At 45.2% G+C, this 18,426-nt stretch overlaps 3 non-coding genes and 1 pseudogene across 3 annotated transcripts; all 4 read right to left on the reverse strand.

The window, feature by feature from the left end:
- Positions 1-1,156: 1,156 nt before the first annotated feature.
- LOC142720499 (U2 spliceosomal RNA) lies at positions 1,157-1,347 on the reverse strand. Its single transcript, XR_012873280.1, has one exon. It is a non-coding gene; the product is annotated as a U2 spliceosomal RNA (small nuclear RNA).
- A 1,230-nt stretch (positions 1,348-2,577) lies between these two features.
- Positions 2,578-2,768, reverse strand: LOC142720501 (U2 spliceosomal RNA). The gene has a single exon (XR_012873283.1). It is a non-coding gene; the product is annotated as a U2 spliceosomal RNA (small nuclear RNA).
- A 1,230-nt stretch (positions 2,769-3,998) lies between these two features.
- LOC142720473 (U2 spliceosomal RNA) lies at positions 3,999-4,193 on the reverse strand. Its single transcript, XR_012873257.1, has one exon. It is a non-coding gene; the product is annotated as a U2 spliceosomal RNA (small nuclear RNA).
- A 6,561-nt stretch (positions 4,194-10,754) lies between these two features.
- Positions 10,755-10,935, reverse strand: LOC142720522 (U2 spliceosomal RNA; annotated as a pseudogene).
- Between the last annotated feature and the right edge of the window lie 7,491 nt (positions 10,936-18,426).

Below are 18,426 nucleotides of genomic sequence, written 5' to 3' on the forward strand. Positions count from 1 at the left end.
GGCAATTCCATGGGGCCCTGCAGGCTCACACACTCACAGCTACACGGGAGGTGAATAAAGGCCGGAGAGGAAGCCAGACAGGATTTGCTTCTTTTGCTTGCACCACAATGCAGTGCTGAAAGAGGAGGAATCTACATAAAAACGCCTTCCTGGCAACGCCCAAATGCCCTGCTGCCATGCAGATAAACACTGGCAGCGGCAGCAAGTGCATGCCCACAGCCACCCCTTGTTCCTTCACACCTTGTATCGCTGTAATCCAGTCCAGTCCAGTGCTGCCTGCTGAGCAGCACTGACCAACACTGCCTGGGCCCAGGCTTTTATCTCTGAGGCCCCATTATGATGTCAGAAAGCTGGCTCTGGCTCCTCAGGGCTCCACTATGACACGTGCAAAGTTCCGTCTGAACTTTATATAAGACGGTGCGGCTCAGTCAGTCACTCAGTGTTGCCTGAGAGGGCAACACTGCAACAGCCGGCCGCCAGGCTGTCTTTTTTTGCACAGCTAGTTGCCTCCAGGAGGCCACAAGAGGGAGACAAGGGACTGCAAAATGGAAAATAAGCATCCACCAACTTTACAGACAACTTCTCCTTGCTCCTACAACCTCCATCCTTGCACAGTTTGTTATTCTTCTAGGTAACATAGTAACAAATCCAAATTGCTGCTCTCTTTGTAGGCAAGCAAGGCTTTGTTGCAACTGCAATTCTTACTCCTTCTTGAAATGTAGGGACGACAGTACATTCCATCACATCCATCTAGTGTACACAGGTAGGTCCATTGTGGCGGGCGGGCGGGCGGCTTTAATGGCTGTTTGCTGTTCCCCTACTCCACTCCACTATTTGACTGTGGTGCTGCATCAATCAGTGGCTGGCTCAGGTGCAGCTCTTTAACTTACCTAAAAGGGAGGGCGGAGAGAAGACAAGGAAGGTGAATGAGCTGTTCCAATGTGAAATGCCGGAAACACAGACACACAGACGACACAAAACAAGAGGTGGCAATGTATTCATTAATTGCATTTAATCAATTAGCTCATTATCACTCATGCATTGTCCAACAGGTGTTGAAATAATGGGATTAAAAGGGGAGATCCCTTCAGAAAGACAGAAACAATGGCAAACACAAAAAACACTTTTGGAATCTGATTTTAGTCAACACATAAGGAAAGGGTGCACCGGTCCTGGAAATACTGCAATACCAGGTCAATGCGTGGAGTGGACAGAGCAAGCTCTATTTCCATCTCCCTGTTCTAAAAATCCATTTAATATATGGTCCCCAGATAGGGGACGTATCAGATATTAAACTGATAAGAACAGATACTACACTTGATCTTAGCCAAAAGGCCGAGAAGCGATAACCCGAACGGGCCGCGCGTTGCCCGAGCCTGCCCGATACTGCTGTTCAGCCCTTGCAGCGATTCAGCCTACTTCTAGGCAATTCCATGGGGCCCTGCAGGCTCACACACTCACAGCTACACGGGAGGTGAATAAAGGCCGGAGAGGAAGCCAGACAGGATTTGCTTCTTTTGCTTGCACCACAATGCAGTGCTGAAAGAGGAGGAATCTACATAAAAACACCTTCCTGGCAACGCCCAAATGCCCTGCTGCCATGCAGATAAACACTGGCAGCGGCAGCAAGTGCATGCCCACAGCCACCCCTTGTTCCTTCACACCTTGTATCAGCTGTAATCCAGTCCAGTCCAGTGCTGCCTGCTGAGCAGCACTGACCAACACTGCCTGGGCCCAGGCTTTTATCTCTGAGGCCCCATTATGATGTCAGAAAGCTGGCTCTGGCTCCTCAGGGCTCCACTATGACACGTGCAAAGTTCCGTCTGAACTTTATATAAGACGGTGCGGCTCAGTCAGTCACTCAGTGTTGCCTGAGAGGGCAACACTGCAACAGCCGGCCGCCAGGCTGTCTTTTTTTGCACAGCTAGTTGCCTCCAGGAGGCCACAAGAGGGAGACAAGGGACTGCAAAATGGAAAATAAGCATCCACCAACTTTACAGACAACTTCTCCTTGCTCCTACAACCTCCATCCTTGCACAGTTTGTTATTCTTCTAGGTAACATAGTAACAAATCCAAATTGCTGCTCTCTTTGTAGGCAAGCAAGGCTTTGTTGCAACTGCAATTCTTACTCCTTCTTGAAATGTAGGGACGACAGTACATTCCATCACATCCATCTAGTGTACACAGGTAGGTCCATTGTGGCGGGCGGGCGGCTTTAATGGCTGTTTGCTGTTCCCCTACTCCACTCCACTATTTGACTGTGGTGCTGCATCAATCAGTGGCTGGCTCAGGTGCAGCTCTTTAACTTACCTAAAAGGGAGGGCGGAGAGAAGACAAGGAAGGTGAATGAGCTGTTCCAATGTGAAATGCCGGAAACACAGACACACAGACGACACAAAACAAGAGGTGGCAATGTATTCATTAATTGCATTTAATCAATTAGCTCATTATCACTCATGCATTGTCCAACAGGTGTTGAAATAATGGGATTAAAAGGGGAGATCCCTTCAGAAAGACAGAAACAATGGCAAACACAAAAAACACTTTTGGAATCTGATTTTAGTCAACACATAAGGAAAGGGTGCACCGGTCCTGGAAATACTGCAATACCAGGTCAATGCGTGGAGTGGACAGAGCAAGCTCTATTTCCATCTCCCTGTTCTAAAAATCCATTTAATATATGGTCCCCAGATAGGGGACGTATCAGATATTAAACTGATAAGAACAGATACTACACTTGATCTTAGCCAAAAGGCCGAGAAGCGATAACCCGAACGGGCCGCGCGTTGCCCGAGCCTGCCCGATACTGCTGTTCAGCCCTTGCAGCGATTCAGCCTACTTCTAGGCAATTCCATGGGGCCCTGCAGGCTCACACACTCACAGCTACACGGGAGGTGAATAAAGGCCGGAGAGGAAGCCAGACAGGATTTGCTTCTTTTGCTTGCACCACAATGCAGTGCTGAAAGAGGAGGAATCTACATAAAAACACCTTCCTGGCAACGCCCAAATGCCCTGCTGCCATGCAGATAAACACTGGCAGCGGCAGCAAGTGCATGCCCACAGCCACCCCTTGTTCCTTCACACCTTGTATCAGCTGTAATCCAGTCCAGTCCAGTGCTGCCTGCTGAGCAGCACTGACCAACACTGCCTGGGCCCAGGCTTTTATCTCTGAGGCCCCATTATGATGTCAGAAAGCTGGCTCTGGCTCCTCAGGGCTCCACTATGACACGTGCAAAGTTCTGTCTGAACTTTATATAAGACGGTGCGGCTCAGTCAGTCACTCAGTGTTGCCTGAGAGGGCAACACTGCAACAGCCGGCCGCCAGGCTGTCTTTTTTTGCACAGCTAGTTGCCTCCAGGAGGCCACAAGAGGGAGACAAGGGACTGCAAAATGGAAAATAAGCATCCACCAACTTTACAGACAACTTCTCCTTGCTCCTACAACCTCCATCCTTGCACAGTTTGTTATTCTTCTAGGTAACATAGTAACAAATCCAAATTGCTGCTCTCTTTGTAGGCAAGCAAGGCTTTGTTGCAACTGCAATTCTTACTCCTTCTTGAAATGTAGGGACGACAGTACATTCCATCACATCCATCTAGTGTACACAGGTAGGTCCATTGTGGCGGGCGGGCGGCTTTAATGGCTGTTTGCTGTTCCCCTACTCCACTCCACTATTTGACTGTGGTGCTGCATCAATCAGTGGCTGGCTCAGGTGCAGCTCTTTAACTTACCTAAAAGGGAGGGCGGAGAGAAGACAAGGAAGGTGAATGAGCTGTTCCAATGTGAAATGCCGGAAACACAGACACACAGACGACACAAAACAAGAGGTGGCAATGTATTCATTAATTGCATTTAATCAATTAGCTCATTATCACTCATGCATTGTCCAACAGGTGTTGAAATAATGGGATTAAAAGGGGAGATCCCTTCAGAAAGACAGAAACAGTGGCAAACACAAAAAACACTTTTGGAATCTGATTTTAGTCAACACATAAGGAAAGCGTGCACCGGTCCTGGAAATACTGCAATACCAGGTCAATGCGTGGAGTGGACAGAGCAAGCTCTATTTCCATCTCCCTGTTCTAAAAATCCATTCAATATATGGTCCCCAGATAGGGGACGTATCAGATATTAAACTGATAAGAACAGATTTTTTTTCAGTTGGCTACCCCCTCGCGGGGGTGTCAATGATTTATTACTTAAAATTCAAAAACATTTACAATAAATTACAGCTTTTTTACAATGAATTACAGTAATAAAATCAATTTACATAAAAACACATAAAAGGGGACATGGTGGCAAATTCTTATATATTGGAGTTCCATTCTTTTACAAACCATTTATTTGAAAGGGTGGCATTTCTTTTTTTATCTAATAAATAATAAATGTACATCTCGCTAAAACAAAGACCTAAAACATCGTCAACAGATAAAACATCGTGCTTAAAAATCAGGATGTTCCTGGCCTTCCACAGAGCTTCTTTTACGCAGTTCATCGTCTTCCATGCAATAGTCTTTTGGTTCGCGGTTGGGCATCCAAAGAGTCCATATAAAATCATTTCGTAACTCAAGTCCTTTAGGTCTGCCATCTTCTTCATTAGAGGGAATATCTTTATCCAAATATGTTTAGTAAAATCGCAACTCCAAAAAATATGACGCACGGTCTCCTCAGCCTGGCAGCCTTCCCTCGGACAGATAGCAGACCTCGTGAATCCTCTCCTGAATTGGAATGCCCGGCATGGAAGACATTGATGAACGCAGCTCCAGGCCAGGTCCATCTGTGTATTAAAAAGATAAAACACATTAACCATTTTGAAGATAAAAGCACAGCGTTCATTATTAAAATTTTCAATATTAGTGACGACTTCATTTCCTCTTATGTCTTTTATAAGTTTCTTACTGTTTATCATGTCATTAAAATTTTTCCCTTTAAAATTAAACAAGGCCACTATTTTCTCTAAAATCACGTAATTTGCTGGTAGATTAAAAGCATAAGGTGAGGTTAAAACAATTTCAAACCACCCCATCCTTCGCATAAAAAACCCAGTATTAAAACGTAGAAAATAAGACCAATGATGTTGTTTAAAAAGAGAATTAAGACAGAAACAAAAGTACTTGATTAAAAGAAACCTATTAAAATCTGGAAAGTCTTTGCCACCCTTTGGTTTGATTTTCATTACCGTCTCACGTTTAAGTTTCTCCATTCTGGAACTCCAAAAGAAGGTAAAACAAGCTTTAGTAATTTTTCTTAATAAAACCGTGGGAGGAGGGAAAACCATGCTTAAGTATAAAAGCAAAGGTAAAATTATCATTTTAATTATTAAAATTTTTCCCTCCATGGTAAGCTTCCTCATGTTCCACATGCATATTTTTTGATTTACCTTCTGCGCCACCATGTCCCAACTGATAAAACCATTGTCGTACTCACTGAAGGAGACACCTAAAATTTTAATATTATCAGACACAGGAACCGGTATATCTCTAAGAGCCATGCTTCCTATGTTTAAAATATTACTCTTGCTGAAGTTTACCTTAAAACCGGAAGCACAGCAATAAAACTCGATTTGCCTAAGGGTTCTCTGAAGCGACAGGGCGTCCCTACATAAAACCGCCACATCATCCATGTACCCCACTGCTTTGGCCTCTACGCCGCCTCCCCCGGGCAGGGGGACTCCACGGATACACTTATCGCGGCGAATTGCGCATAACAGAGGCTCCAATGCACATATAAAAAGCAGTGGGGACAAGGGACACCCCTGCTTCACCCCAGAGTTTAAAAATATGTCCTGTGTCTTAAAACCATTCACTAAAATTTTGCTGGTGCATTCTCTGTAAAAGGCTTTAATAGATAATAAAAAACCTTCAGGTATACCCATACGTTCTAAAACCTTAAAAAGATAAAAATGAGAGACACGGTCGAACGCCTTCTCAAAGTCTATAGATAAAATGGCTAGTTTACCTTTTCTAGACCTCGTGTCCTCAATCACGTCTTTTATTAGGTTTAAATTATCCCAGATGCTGCGGCCTGGCACCCCACACCCCTGGTCAGAGTGTATAATGTGGGGTATTATGGCTTTTAATCTATTTGCACATATTTTAGCCATAATTTTATAGTCGCTATTTAGAAGGGTTATTGGTCTCCAATTCTTTAAAACTGCGATGTCACCCGTCTTATACAGCAGGGAGACCTCACCCTTCCGCCAGGACTTAGGCAGCATCTTGGAATTAAAAACATCAGAAAAAAGGTTAAAAAGATCCTCTTTTAAAATGTCATAAAATTTTACATAAAACTCACTGGGTATACCGTCCGGTCCGGGAACTTTCCCTGTTTTAAAACTTTTGACAGTTTCTAAAACCTCCTGCTCCGTCAGCTCCTGTAATAAAAAATTCTGGGAGACAGGGTCTAAAACAGTAGTAATCTCCTTCAGTGAGTCACGCATAAAATTATGATCCACAGTCTTAACATTAAAAAGGTCAGTGTAAAACTCATGAACTTTACTTAAAAGACCCTGTACATCTGACACCCCTTCTATATTTTTGATAATTGCCTTTTTGTTATTTATTTTCTTAAAAAAGTACCTGGAGCAGGTCTCGTTCTCCTCCACATGTTGTATTTTTGAACGGAATATAATCTCTTTACCTTTCTGCTCCAGGCACTGGGCTATCTCCTTTTTCAAATTGGTGATGTCATCTTTAACGTCTATGTCATGATCTTGCATTTTGTACAGGGTCTGCAGACGGGTATTGAGAATTTTAAAAAAAGCGTATTTCTCTTTGGCTTTCGCCACGCTTTTCTTAATAAAAAAATCTTTAATTTTCTTTTTCATTTTCTCCCACCATGCACTGATGGGAGTACGTGTATCTCTTACCCGCCTGCTTTCTTGGTAAAATTCAATAAAATCTGCTAAAACCTGTGGATCGTCTAAAAGGGAAACATTCATCTTCCAGGACTTTTTACATACAATATTATTAAGATCATGCTTTACTTTAAAAGATAAAAGCCTGTGATCTGAAAACACATTGGTTAAAACTTCACAATTAAAAGGCAGTAAATTTTCAGAACAAAAGATAAAATCAATCCTGGAGCTACAGGTGGCGTTGCTCCAGGTAACGCCGGCTTCCTCTGGACTGCTCCTGTTACATTCTTTGTATATGTCTTTTAATTTAAAATCAGTCACGATATCCTTGAGCAGTCCAGAGGTCTTGTCATAGTTCCTACTTGTACTGTTGGTAAGCCGGCGTTCTCCTCTCAGGATACAATTAAAATCACCTGCGAGGATAAAAGGCTCAGATGTGTTGATAAAAAGCGGTAAAATCTCCAGCATCCTCGCTCTTTCGTTCTTTTCTGGTGATCCGTAAAAATTTAAAAACTGCCACTTTACACCATCAATAAAAGCTTTAACCATTAAAATACGTCCTGGTAAGATTTCTTGAATAAAATCAATTAAAACGTTTCCCTTAAAAAGAATGGCGACCCCTGCTGATCTGGACTCGTTGGATCCAGACCAGACGGATGGACCATACTTCCAATCCTTTTTGTAATTTTCATATCTCATTGTATGGGGAATGCCGCACTCCTGCAGGAAAAATACAGAGGCTGCCAGGCAAGATAAAAAATTGAAGAGAGCAACCCTTCTCACTTTTGACTTGGCGCCCCTCACGTTGAGGGAGATTCCCATGAGCTCAGACATCGTGGAGAGTAAAAGCAAAATTCTGATTTTAAAATAATAAATAATAGGCGTACTTAAAATCAGATTGCTCCTCCACCAGCAATACCCGAAACCTCACTTGAACTCATGGCCCCGCCCTCATCCGACTCAACTGAAAAGAGGGACGAGGCAGGAGAAGAACTACTGTCGCTGAGAGCTGAGCCAGCAACACTCACCTCGTACACGGGGAGCCCAGACTCGCACAGCCTCACCTGGGTCTCTCTCGGTTGACCGACTGGGTCCATGTCTGGTGGGTCCCCCAAGGGCCCCGCCTCTCCCCCCTGGGCCCGTGAAGGCCGGTCTAGAGGGGGAGGTTGTGCGCATGGCGGGGTGTCCGATAATACGGAGGGAGCAGTGCCCGTCCTCCTCACCAGTGCAGGCGAGGAGGGGGTCCCAGGAGGAGCCACATCTTTCCGCACGGACGTATCCATCTGCTCCTCCCCTGTCTCCCTCCTACTGGCACGTTCTTGCTTCCCCTTTTTACGGGGACCCACCTGTACCCAGTCTTCTCCTTCCGAGTCGGTCTCTAGAGACCCAGGATTAGGAGCAGGCCCGGCACCGCCTGAGCAACCAGCCGTCTGGGATGCCACAGGTTCATCGATGGCCTGCTCCTTTTCTGCCTTCCTCTTGGCCTGCCGTTTTTCCTTCGCGCTGGGCTCATTTTTATCCCCTGAGGTCGCTGGCTGAGAGGCACCTGTTTTGGCTTCGGCTGGCCGTACCCTTGAAGCCCAGGTACCTCTCTGCTCTTTCGCCGCAACAGCTTGCTCTCCTCCTTGAGGACGGGACTGCTCTGCTGGTGGAGCACGTGGGGGCACCTCGGGTTGCTCATCTTCTTCGCCTCGGTACCTATGTGGACAAGCATAATAAAGATGACCAGTTTTTTGACAAAAATTGCATTTTTTCTCTTCTGTACATTCCCTCATTGTGTGTTGTTTACTTCCACAGTTCCTGCAGGTGACATCGCAGTTAAAACTGGTATGTCCATAGGTACCGCAGGCCCTGCAGAAGTTTGGCATTCCTGAGAAATAGAGGTCGCCATTCACATTCCCAAGTTTAAAACGAGCAGGTGGTAGCTTCGTTTCTTGGGTGGAGGGGTCCTTTATTAGCGTAACAATAAATTTCCATTTGACGGTCCACACACCGCACTCGTTCATAACTCTCCCCAGCAGCTTAACGTTCTTAAAGTATGCAGCAAGAAACGCCGCCACTTCCTGATCTTTCACGTATGGGGAATACATTTTAATCACTACGAGTTTGGTTACTTCAAAAGCGTGTTCAATTACCTGGACTCCCAAGGCCATGAGTTCACCTTGTTGCCTCTCAGCTTTTCCCATGGCATCACGGAGGATTCCTTCTCCCATAAAGGTCACGTCGTACACTCCACGCCTTGGGTAGTCCTGGATCGCCAAAATCTCGTTCTTGTGGACCGCCAACCGCTTTTCCAAAATATCGTGGACAAGGAACTTGAGACCACGAGGACCGCCTCCACCCTCTGCCAAGATAAATCTTGCAGTATTCCTCAACCGGGCGTATACCGGCACCGCATCAGGTCCGCCTGCCATTTGCGTGGCCAGGTCGGTACCGCACAGCTTGCGCTGCGCCCTTTGGCTTTAAGGAGACACACCAAAGGGCTGGGGGGGGGATCGCAACTCGTTGCTCAGGACTAAGCCTCTCTCCCAAATAGCAGCACGGGGGTGAAGTCCAGGCGAACCTGGACGATCCCCCGAGGCCGAGAGAGAGGGTACCTGAGCACCTTCTGACTAAAAACCTCCTGTATAAATACACTTGGTCTTAGCCAAAAGGCCGAGAAGCGATAACCCGAACGGGCCGCGCGTTGCCCGAGCCTGCCCGATACTGCTGTTCAGCCCTTGCAGCGATTCAGCCTACTTCTAGGCAATTCCATGGGGCCCTGCAGGCTCACACACTCACAGCTACACGGGAGGTGAATAAAGGCCGGAGAGGAAGCCAGACAGGATTTGCTTCTTTTGCTTGCACCACAATGCAGTGCTGAAAGAGGAGGAATCTACATAAAAACGCCTTCCTGGCAACGCCCAAATGCCCTGCTGCCATGCAGATAAACACTGGCAGCGGCAGCAAGTGCATGCCCACAGCCACCCCTTGTTCCTTCACACCTTGTATCAGCTGTAATCCAGTCCAGTCCAGTGCTGCCTGCTGAGCAGCACTGACCAACACTGCCTGGGCCCAGGCTTTTATCTCTGAGGCCCCATTATGATGTCAGAAAGCTGGCTCTGGCTCCTCAGGGCTCCACTATGACACGTGCAAAGTTCCGTCTGAACTTTATATAAGACGGTGCGGCTCAGTCAGTCACTCAGTGTTGCCTGAGAGGGCAACACTGCAACAGCCGGCCGCCAGGCTGTCTTTTTTTGCACAGCTAGTTGCCTCCAGGAGGCCACAAGAGGGAGACAAGGGACTGCAAAATGGAAAATAAGCATCCACCAACTTTACAGACAACTTCTCCTTGCTCCTACAACCTCCATCCTTGCACAGTTTGTTATTCTTCTAGGTAACATAGTAACAAATCCAAATTGCTGCTCTCTTTGTAGGCAAGCAAGGCTTTGTTGCAACTGCAATTCTTACTCCTTCTTGAAATGTAGGGACGACAGTACATTCCATCACATCCATCTAGTGTACACAGGTAGGTCCATTGTGGCGGGCGGGCGGCTTTAATGGCTGTTTGCTGTTCCCCTACTCCACTCCACTATTTGACTGTGGTGCTGCATCAATCAGTGGCTGGCTCAGGTGCAGCTCTTTAACTTACCTAAAAGGGAGGGCGGAGAGAAGACAAGGAAGGTGAATGAGCTGTTCCAATGTGAAATGCCGGAAACACAGACACACAGACGACACAAAACAAGAGGTGGCAATGTATTCATTAATTGCATTTAATCAATTAGCTCATTATCACTCATGCATTGTCCAACAGGTGTTGAAATAATGGGATTAAAAGGGGAGATCCCTTCAGAAAGACAGAAACAGTGGCAAACACAAAAAACACTTTTGGAATCTGATTTTAGTCAACACATAAGGAAAGGGTGCACCGGTCCTGGAAATACTGCAATACCAGGTCAATGCGTGGAGTGGACAGAGCAAGCTCTATTTCCATCTCCCTGTTCTAAAAATCCATTTAATATATGGTCCCCAGATAGGGGACGTATCAGATATTAAACTGATAAGAACAGATTTTTTTTAAGTTGACTACCCCAACTTTGGGGGTAACCGTTTATTTAAAATTTTTCAGGTTTTACAATAAATTAACATTTTTCAACATTTTTATAGGGATTCAAATTTTACAACAATGGTTAAAAAATAAATACAAATTGTCAGATTAAAATCATACAATTTATAAAAGGGCACTTGGTGGCATCATATTATAGAATTCCATTCGCTAAAAAAACATTTTCTACTTAAAACAGGAGAGAATTTTTTGTCTAAAAGATAATACTTGTGCATTTCATAAAAACAAATTCCTAAAATATCATTCACAGATAAAATTTCATGTTTGAATAAAAGAATATTCCTGGCCGCCCACAGAGCTGCTTTAACGCAGTTAGTAATCTTCCATGCCATAATTTTCTGAGTCCTTGTTGGGCACTCCAGACATCCGTAAAAAACGCCTTCACTTGTAATTCTCTTTATTTCGGTTATCTTCTTCATCAAGGGGAGGATTTTTGTCCATATAAGTTGTGAAAAATAACATTGCCAAAAGAGATGTAAGACTGTCTCGTCATCGCGGCATCCTCCCCTTGGACACGCAGCCGAGTTGGTCAGTCCCCTTCGATGCTGGAATGCCCGGCATGGAAGACACTCGTGGGCGCAGCTCCAGGCCAGATCCTTCTGTGAATTAAAAATGAATTTAGCATTAACCATGCTCCAGATAATTTTGCATTTGTTTTCATTAAAATTGCTAATGGGGGCTATTAAAACATTTTCTTTTATTTCCTTTAAAACATATTTACTATTTTTTACATCTTCTATTCTTTTGTCTTTTAGGTTAAAAAGGTTCACTATTTTTTCTAAAATCTTATACTGGTCTGGCAGGTTAAAAGCATATGGCGAGCTTAAAACCGTAGAGAACCATCCGTACCTCCTCATAAAATAGCCAGTGTTAAAACGGATAAAATAAGACCAGCAGTGTTCCTTAAAAACAGTATTAAGACACAGTGTAAAAAAATGGATTAAAAGAAATGCTTTTATATTTGGAAAATCTTTACCACCCATTAGCTTTGGTAACATCACTTTTTCTCTCCTGAGCTTCTCCATCCTAGAATTCCATAAAAATGTAAAACATGCCTTGGTAATCTTTTTTAATAAAATATCAGGGGGAGGGAAAACCATACTTAGATATAATAAAATTGGTAAAATCACCATTTTTGTGATTAAAATTTTTCCCTCCATTGTCAGTTTTCTAAGATTCCATAAACAAATGTTCTTATTAACTTTTTGTGCCACCAAGTCCCAACTGATAAAACCATTGTTTGACTCATTGAAGGAGACCCCTAAAATCTGTACAGACTCCGACACAGGGACTGGAATGTCCTGTAAAATCATATTGCCAATATTTAAAATATTACTTTTATTAAAATTGACTTTAAAACCGGAGGAGCAGCAAAATTGGTATATCTGTTGTAATGCTTTTTGCAGTGACGGGGCGTCCCTGCACAGGACCGCGACATCATCCATGTACCCCACTACTTTTGCCTCTAGTCCCCCCCCGCCCGGCAGGGGGACTCCACATATCTGCCTGTCATTCCTCAATCTGCAGAGTAGAGGCTCGATCGCACATATAAAAAGTAGTGGGGACAAGGGACACCCCTGCTTCACTCCGGAGTTTAAAAGGACATCCTGTGTCTTAAAACCCTTTACTAAAATCTTGCTCGTACAATTTTCATAAAAGGCCTTCAGAGACTGTAAAAAGCCTTCTGGTATACCCATCTTTTCTAAAACCTTAAAAAGATAAAAATGTGATACTCTATCAAAGGCTTTCTCGAAATCTATGGATAAAACCGCCAATCTGCCTTTTCTCTCCTTCGTATCACCAATAGCATCTTTTAAAAGGTTTAAATTGTCCCATATGCTCCTCCTAGGTATCCCACAGACTTGGTTGGAGTGGACGATTTTCTCTATAACAGCCTTTAGCCTATTCGCGCAAATCTTGGCCATTATTTTGTAGTCTGTGTTTAGTAAGGTGATAGGCCTCCAGTTTTTAATATCTGTTTTGTCCCCCTTTTTATAAAGCAGGGACACCTCACCTTTCTTCCAGGACCCCGGGAGGGCTTTTGTTCTAAAAACTTGAGTAAAAAGGGAACAGAGATCCTCTTTTAAAACTCCATAAAATGTGACATAAAACTCTATGGGTATACCATCAGGGCCAGGGACTTTACCTGTTTTAAAACTCTTGATGGTATCTAAAATCTCCTGTTCCGTAATATCCTGTAATAAAAAATCTTTGGAGACAGGATTTAAAACAGCGTCAACCTCCTTCAATGAGTCGTTCATCAAATCAACATTAACAAGCTTTATATTAAAAAGATCCGCATAAAATCTGTGTACCTTTTTTAAAATATTGTCAGTGTTTGAATCTCCATCAACATTGTCTAACAGGGTATGCTTATCGTTAATTTTCTTAAAAAAGTACCTGGAGCAGGTCTCATTTTCCTCGAGGTGTTTCATTTTTGAACGAAAGACAATTTCCTTACCTCTCTGCTCCAGGCACTGGGAGATCTCCTTCCTAATCTCCATAATCTCCTCCTCCACCTGCATACCCTGTTCTCTGAACTTGTATTGGGTCTGCAGACGGGTATTCAAATTAGCAAAAAAATCCTGTTTTTCTTTTGCTTTTCTCCTTCCGATTTTTATGAAAAAGTCTCTTATTTTTATTTTTATTTTCTCCCACCATGAGACTATGGACATATTTGGATGTCTTACCCGTCTGCAGCCCTTATAAAAGGTAATAAAATCAGATAAAATTTGCGGATCATCTAAAAGGGAAACGTTCATTTTCCAGGCTTTTTTGACAGTATTTTTCCCAATATCATTTTTAACTTTAAAATACAATAATTTATGATCAGATAAAACATTGGGATTAAGATCACATTTAAAAGGCAGTACTTGATAAGAGCAGAATATAAAATCGATCCTGGAGCTACAGTTCACATTGCTCCAGGTGACGCCGGCCTCTGCAGATAAATTGCTGTTACATTTCTTAAAAACATCAGTAAGTTTAAAATCAGTAACTATATCTTTTAATAATGAGGAGGTTTTGTCATAATTCCTGCTTACTGAGTTAGAGAACCGGCGTTCCCCCTTTAAAATACAATTAAAATCACCCGCTAAAACAAGTGGCTCTGAATCGTTTAAAAAAAGGGGTAAAATCTCTAGCATTCTAGCTCTTTCATTCTTGTCCGAGGACCCATAAAAATTTAAAAACTGCCATCTAATACCGTCTATAAAAGCTTTGACCAATAAAATTCTACCTGGTAAAATTTCATTAAAACTGTCAATTAAAACGTTCCCTTTAAATAAAATGGCGACACCTGCGGCTCTGGAATCGTTAGACCCGGACCACACTGAAGGTCCGAGTCTCCAGTCTTCCTTATATTTGTTGTAGTTCGTGCGATGTGGGATACAGCATTCCTGTAGGAAAAAAACGGTGGCGGAAAAAATAGAAAGATAGTCAAACAGGGCAGCTCTTCTCGTCTTAGAATGCACGCTCCTAACATTTAAGGAAATGCCACCTAACTCTGCCATGAGGAAAAGGGAAAAGAGACAGTCTTATGTAATCTTACCCGAGGTGGCCTCAGCAGTCCTCGGCGTTACCAGAGACCTCACTCGAACTCTCATCGCCCTCCGACTTCAAACCGACTGTATAAGTTGAGGAGATTGGAGAGGAACTCATGTCAGACAGCTGACCCCCCGCCATACCTGAGGCACTTATCGAAAATGGGTCCCAGATGGACTCCACGGGCAAGGTTTCTGGAGCATTTTGTATGGCAGCCTCCTCCCCTACGATAGGGGCAGGAAACGCACTCGCGGCCGTTTCAGGGACTTCTGTCACCTCAGAGGCAGCTATGCTTGTCTCCCCCAACTGGCGAGAAGGGGGGAGACCTTCAGCTGGTGCTTCCGGGGGCGCGTCAACTGGTTTCCCTGCTTTCGCTCTAGCAGGTACTCCCATCGGCACCCCCGCTGCCACCTCTGAGTACGCCCTACGCCTCTTAGACCTAGCTGCCGCTCCACCCGGGTCCTCTGCCTCAGGTACAGGCTGACCCAGCATCTCCTGCGGCCCAGGCGGATCAGCTTCATCCGAACTACCCATCTCCTCCGTTTCCTGAGGGGGCTTTTTCGTCCGCTGATCACTGGCTCTTCTCTTAAACCGCCTTTGCTCCTTTGGGTCACCTGTTTGGGGGGGTCTGCTGGAGGTGTCCATGTCATCTGCCTCTTCACCTCTTGGTTCCTCTCCTTGTGCGGGGGCGATCTGGCCTGCTGGCTGCTCTGGACGCCTCGGCCGGACCTCGGGTTGTTCCGATCTGTGGGGACAAGTAGCATATAGATGACCAACTCGGCTGCAAAAACGACACCTTTTCCCCAGAGGGCAAGTTTTGGCCTCGTGCTCAGAGCTGCCACAGTTCCTACAGGTGCTTTCGCAGAACTCTTTGGTGTGACCGTACTTTTGACATTTTCTACAGAATGGAGGCATTCCTGTATAAAAAAGATCTCCTGCCATATCACCTAATTTAAAGCGTGCTGGCGGCAACATTATCCCCCCTGCTGTATTGGCATCTCTATAACAAGTTACTAAAAATCTCCACTTTGACGTCCAAACTCCAACTTCGTTCATTATTTTGCCAATACAATTTACACTTTTGAAATAGGGGGATAAAAAGGACATCACATCTTTTAAATCAGCAAACGGGCAGTACATTTTTATCACAATCATCTTAGTGATGTCCAACACATGTTCGTAAAATTCAATACCGTCCAGTCTCGGATCGTTTTTTACCATGTATGCCGCCAGCAGATCTTGGAACACTCCATTCTGTACAAAAGTTATGTCGTATGTTCTTCTCCTAGGATAGTCTTGTACCGCCAATATCTCCCGCTTCTGAATGTTGAAAATGCCAACAAGCACGGTCTCCACCAAGAACTTCAGGCCGCAGGTCGTCGCCTTCTCTTCTGATACAATAACACGGATTGTATTCTTTATCCGGGCATACGCCGGTATCTCACCAGGACTTTCGTCCATGGTGAGGGGTTTTCACGGAAAGTTACGCCACCCGTTGGTGACGTAACGTCTACGCAGCTTTCCCCTTTTCGGCCGAAGCCTACACGGGGGATATGTGGATCGCAACTTGTTGCTCAGGACTAAGCCTCTCTCCCAAATAGCAGCACGGGGGTGAAGTCCAGGCGAACCTGGACGATCCCCCGAGGCCGAGATAGAGGGTACCTGAGCACCTCCTAACCAAGACCAGGCAGCACTGACTACAAGTAATCAGAACTACTCTTGATCTCAGCCAGAAGGCCGAGAAGCGATAACCCGAACGGGCCGCGCGTTGCCCGAGCCTGCCCGATACTGCTGTTCAGCCCTTGCAGCGATTCAGCCTACTTCTAGGCAATTCCATGGGGCCCTGCAGGCTCACACACTCACAGCTACACGGGAGGTGAATAAAGGCCGGAGAGGAAGCCAGACAGGATTTGCTTCTTTTGCTTGCACCACAATGCAGTGCTGAAAGAGGAGGAATCTACATAAAAACGCCTTCCTGGCAACGCCCAAATGCCCTGCTGCCATGCAGATAAACACTGGCAGCGGCAGCAAGTGCATGCCCACAGCCACCCCTTGTTCCTTCACACCTTGTATCAGCTGTAATCCAGTCCAGTCCAGTGCTGCCTGCTGAGCAGCACTGACCAACACTGCCTGGGCCCAGGCTTTTATCTCTGAGGCCCCATTATGATGTCAGAAAGCTGGCTCTGGCTCCTCAGGGCTCCACTATGACACGTGCAAAGTTCCGTCTGAACTTTATATAAGACGGTGCGGCTCAGTCAGTCACTCAGTGTTGCCTGAGAGGGCAACACTGCAACAGCCGGCCGCCAGGCTGTCTTTTTTTGCACAGCTAGTTGCCTCCAGGAGGCCACAAGAGGGAGACAAGGGACTGCAAAATGGAAAATAAGCATCCACCAACTTTACAGACAACTTCTCCTTGCTTCTACAACCTCCATCCTTGCACAGTTTGTTATTCTTCTAGGTAACATAGTAACAAATCCAAATTGCTGCTCTCTTTGTAGGCAAGCAAGGCTTTGTTGCAACTGCAATTCTTACTCCTTCTTGAAATGTAGGGACGACAGTACATTCCATCACATCCATCTAGTGTACACAGGTAGGTCCATTGTGGCGGGCGGGCGGGCGGGCGGCTTTAATGGCTGTTTGCTGTTCCCCTACTCCACTCCACTATTTGACTGTGGTGCTGCATCAATCAGTGGCTGGCTCAGGTGCAGCTCTTTAACTTACCTAAAAGGGAGGGCGGAGAGAAGACAAGGAAGGTGAATGAGCTGTTCCAATGGCAGCCAGTCTAAAAAGCACTATCTTGGACTTCTCTGCATGTTTCCCAGGCGAGCAATTGGCAGCATGTTCAGAACCATGTTTCTGTGAATAACTCCTGAACCGTAAGTCCTAGACGCTCGCTCTTGGCTGCATTCGATTCAGCTCGTGGCAGCCAGTCTAAAAAACACTATCTTGGACTTCTCTGCATGTTTCCCAGGCAAGCAATTGGCAGCATGTTCAGAACCATGTTTCTGAGGCTAATTCCTTAACCGTAAGTCCTAGACGCTCGATCTTGGCGGCATTCGTCTCAGCGCCTGGCAATTAGTATAGGAGCACTGTGTTTGACTTCTCTGGATGTTTCCCAGGCGAGTTATTGACAAGTAAATCCTAGACGCTCGATCTTGGTTATTTTCGCTTTCGCGGCTGGCAGAAAAAGAACCATGTTTCTGTGAATAACTCTTGAACCGTAAGTCACAGACGCTCGCTCTTGGCTGCATTCGATTCAGCTCGTGGCAGCCAGTCTAAAAAACACTATCTTGGACTTCTCTGCATGTTTCCCAGGCGAGCAATTGGCAGCATGTTCAGAACCATGTTTCTGTGAATAACTCCTGAACCGTAAGTCCTAGACGCTCGCTCTTGGCTGCATTCGATTCAGCTCGTGGCAGCCAGTCTAAAAAAACACTATCTTGGACTTCTCTGCATGTTTCCCAGGCGAGCAATTGGCAGCATGTTCAGAACCATGTTTCTGTGAATAACTCCTGAACCGTAAGTCACAGACGCTCGCTCTTGGCTGCATTCGATTCAGCTCGTGGCAGCCAGTCTAAAAAACACTATCTTGGACTTCTCTGCATGTTTCCCAGGCGAGCAATTGGCAGCATGTTCAGAACCATGTTTCTGTGAATAACTCCTGAACCGTAAGTCACAGACGCTCGCTCTTGGCTGCATTCGATTCAGCTCGTGGCAGCCAGTCTAAAAAACACTATCTTGGACTTCTCTGCATGTTTCCCAGGCGAGCAATTGGCAGCATGTTCAGAACCATGTTTCTGAGGCTAATTCCTTAACCGTAAGTCCTAGACGCTCGATCTTGGTGGCATTCGTCTCAGCGCCTGGCAATTAGTATAGGAGCACTGTGTTTGACTTCTCTGGATGTTTCCCAGGCGAGTTATT

The sequence above is a fragment of the Rhinoderma darwinii genome, unplaced genomic scaffold, assembly GCF_050947455.1.
Source record: "Rhinoderma darwinii isolate aRhiDar2 unplaced genomic scaffold, aRhiDar2.hap1 Scaffold_499, whole genome shotgun sequence".
Classification (NCBI taxonomy): domain Eukaryota; kingdom Metazoa; phylum Chordata; class Amphibia; order Anura; family Rhinodermatidae; genus Rhinoderma; species Rhinoderma darwinii.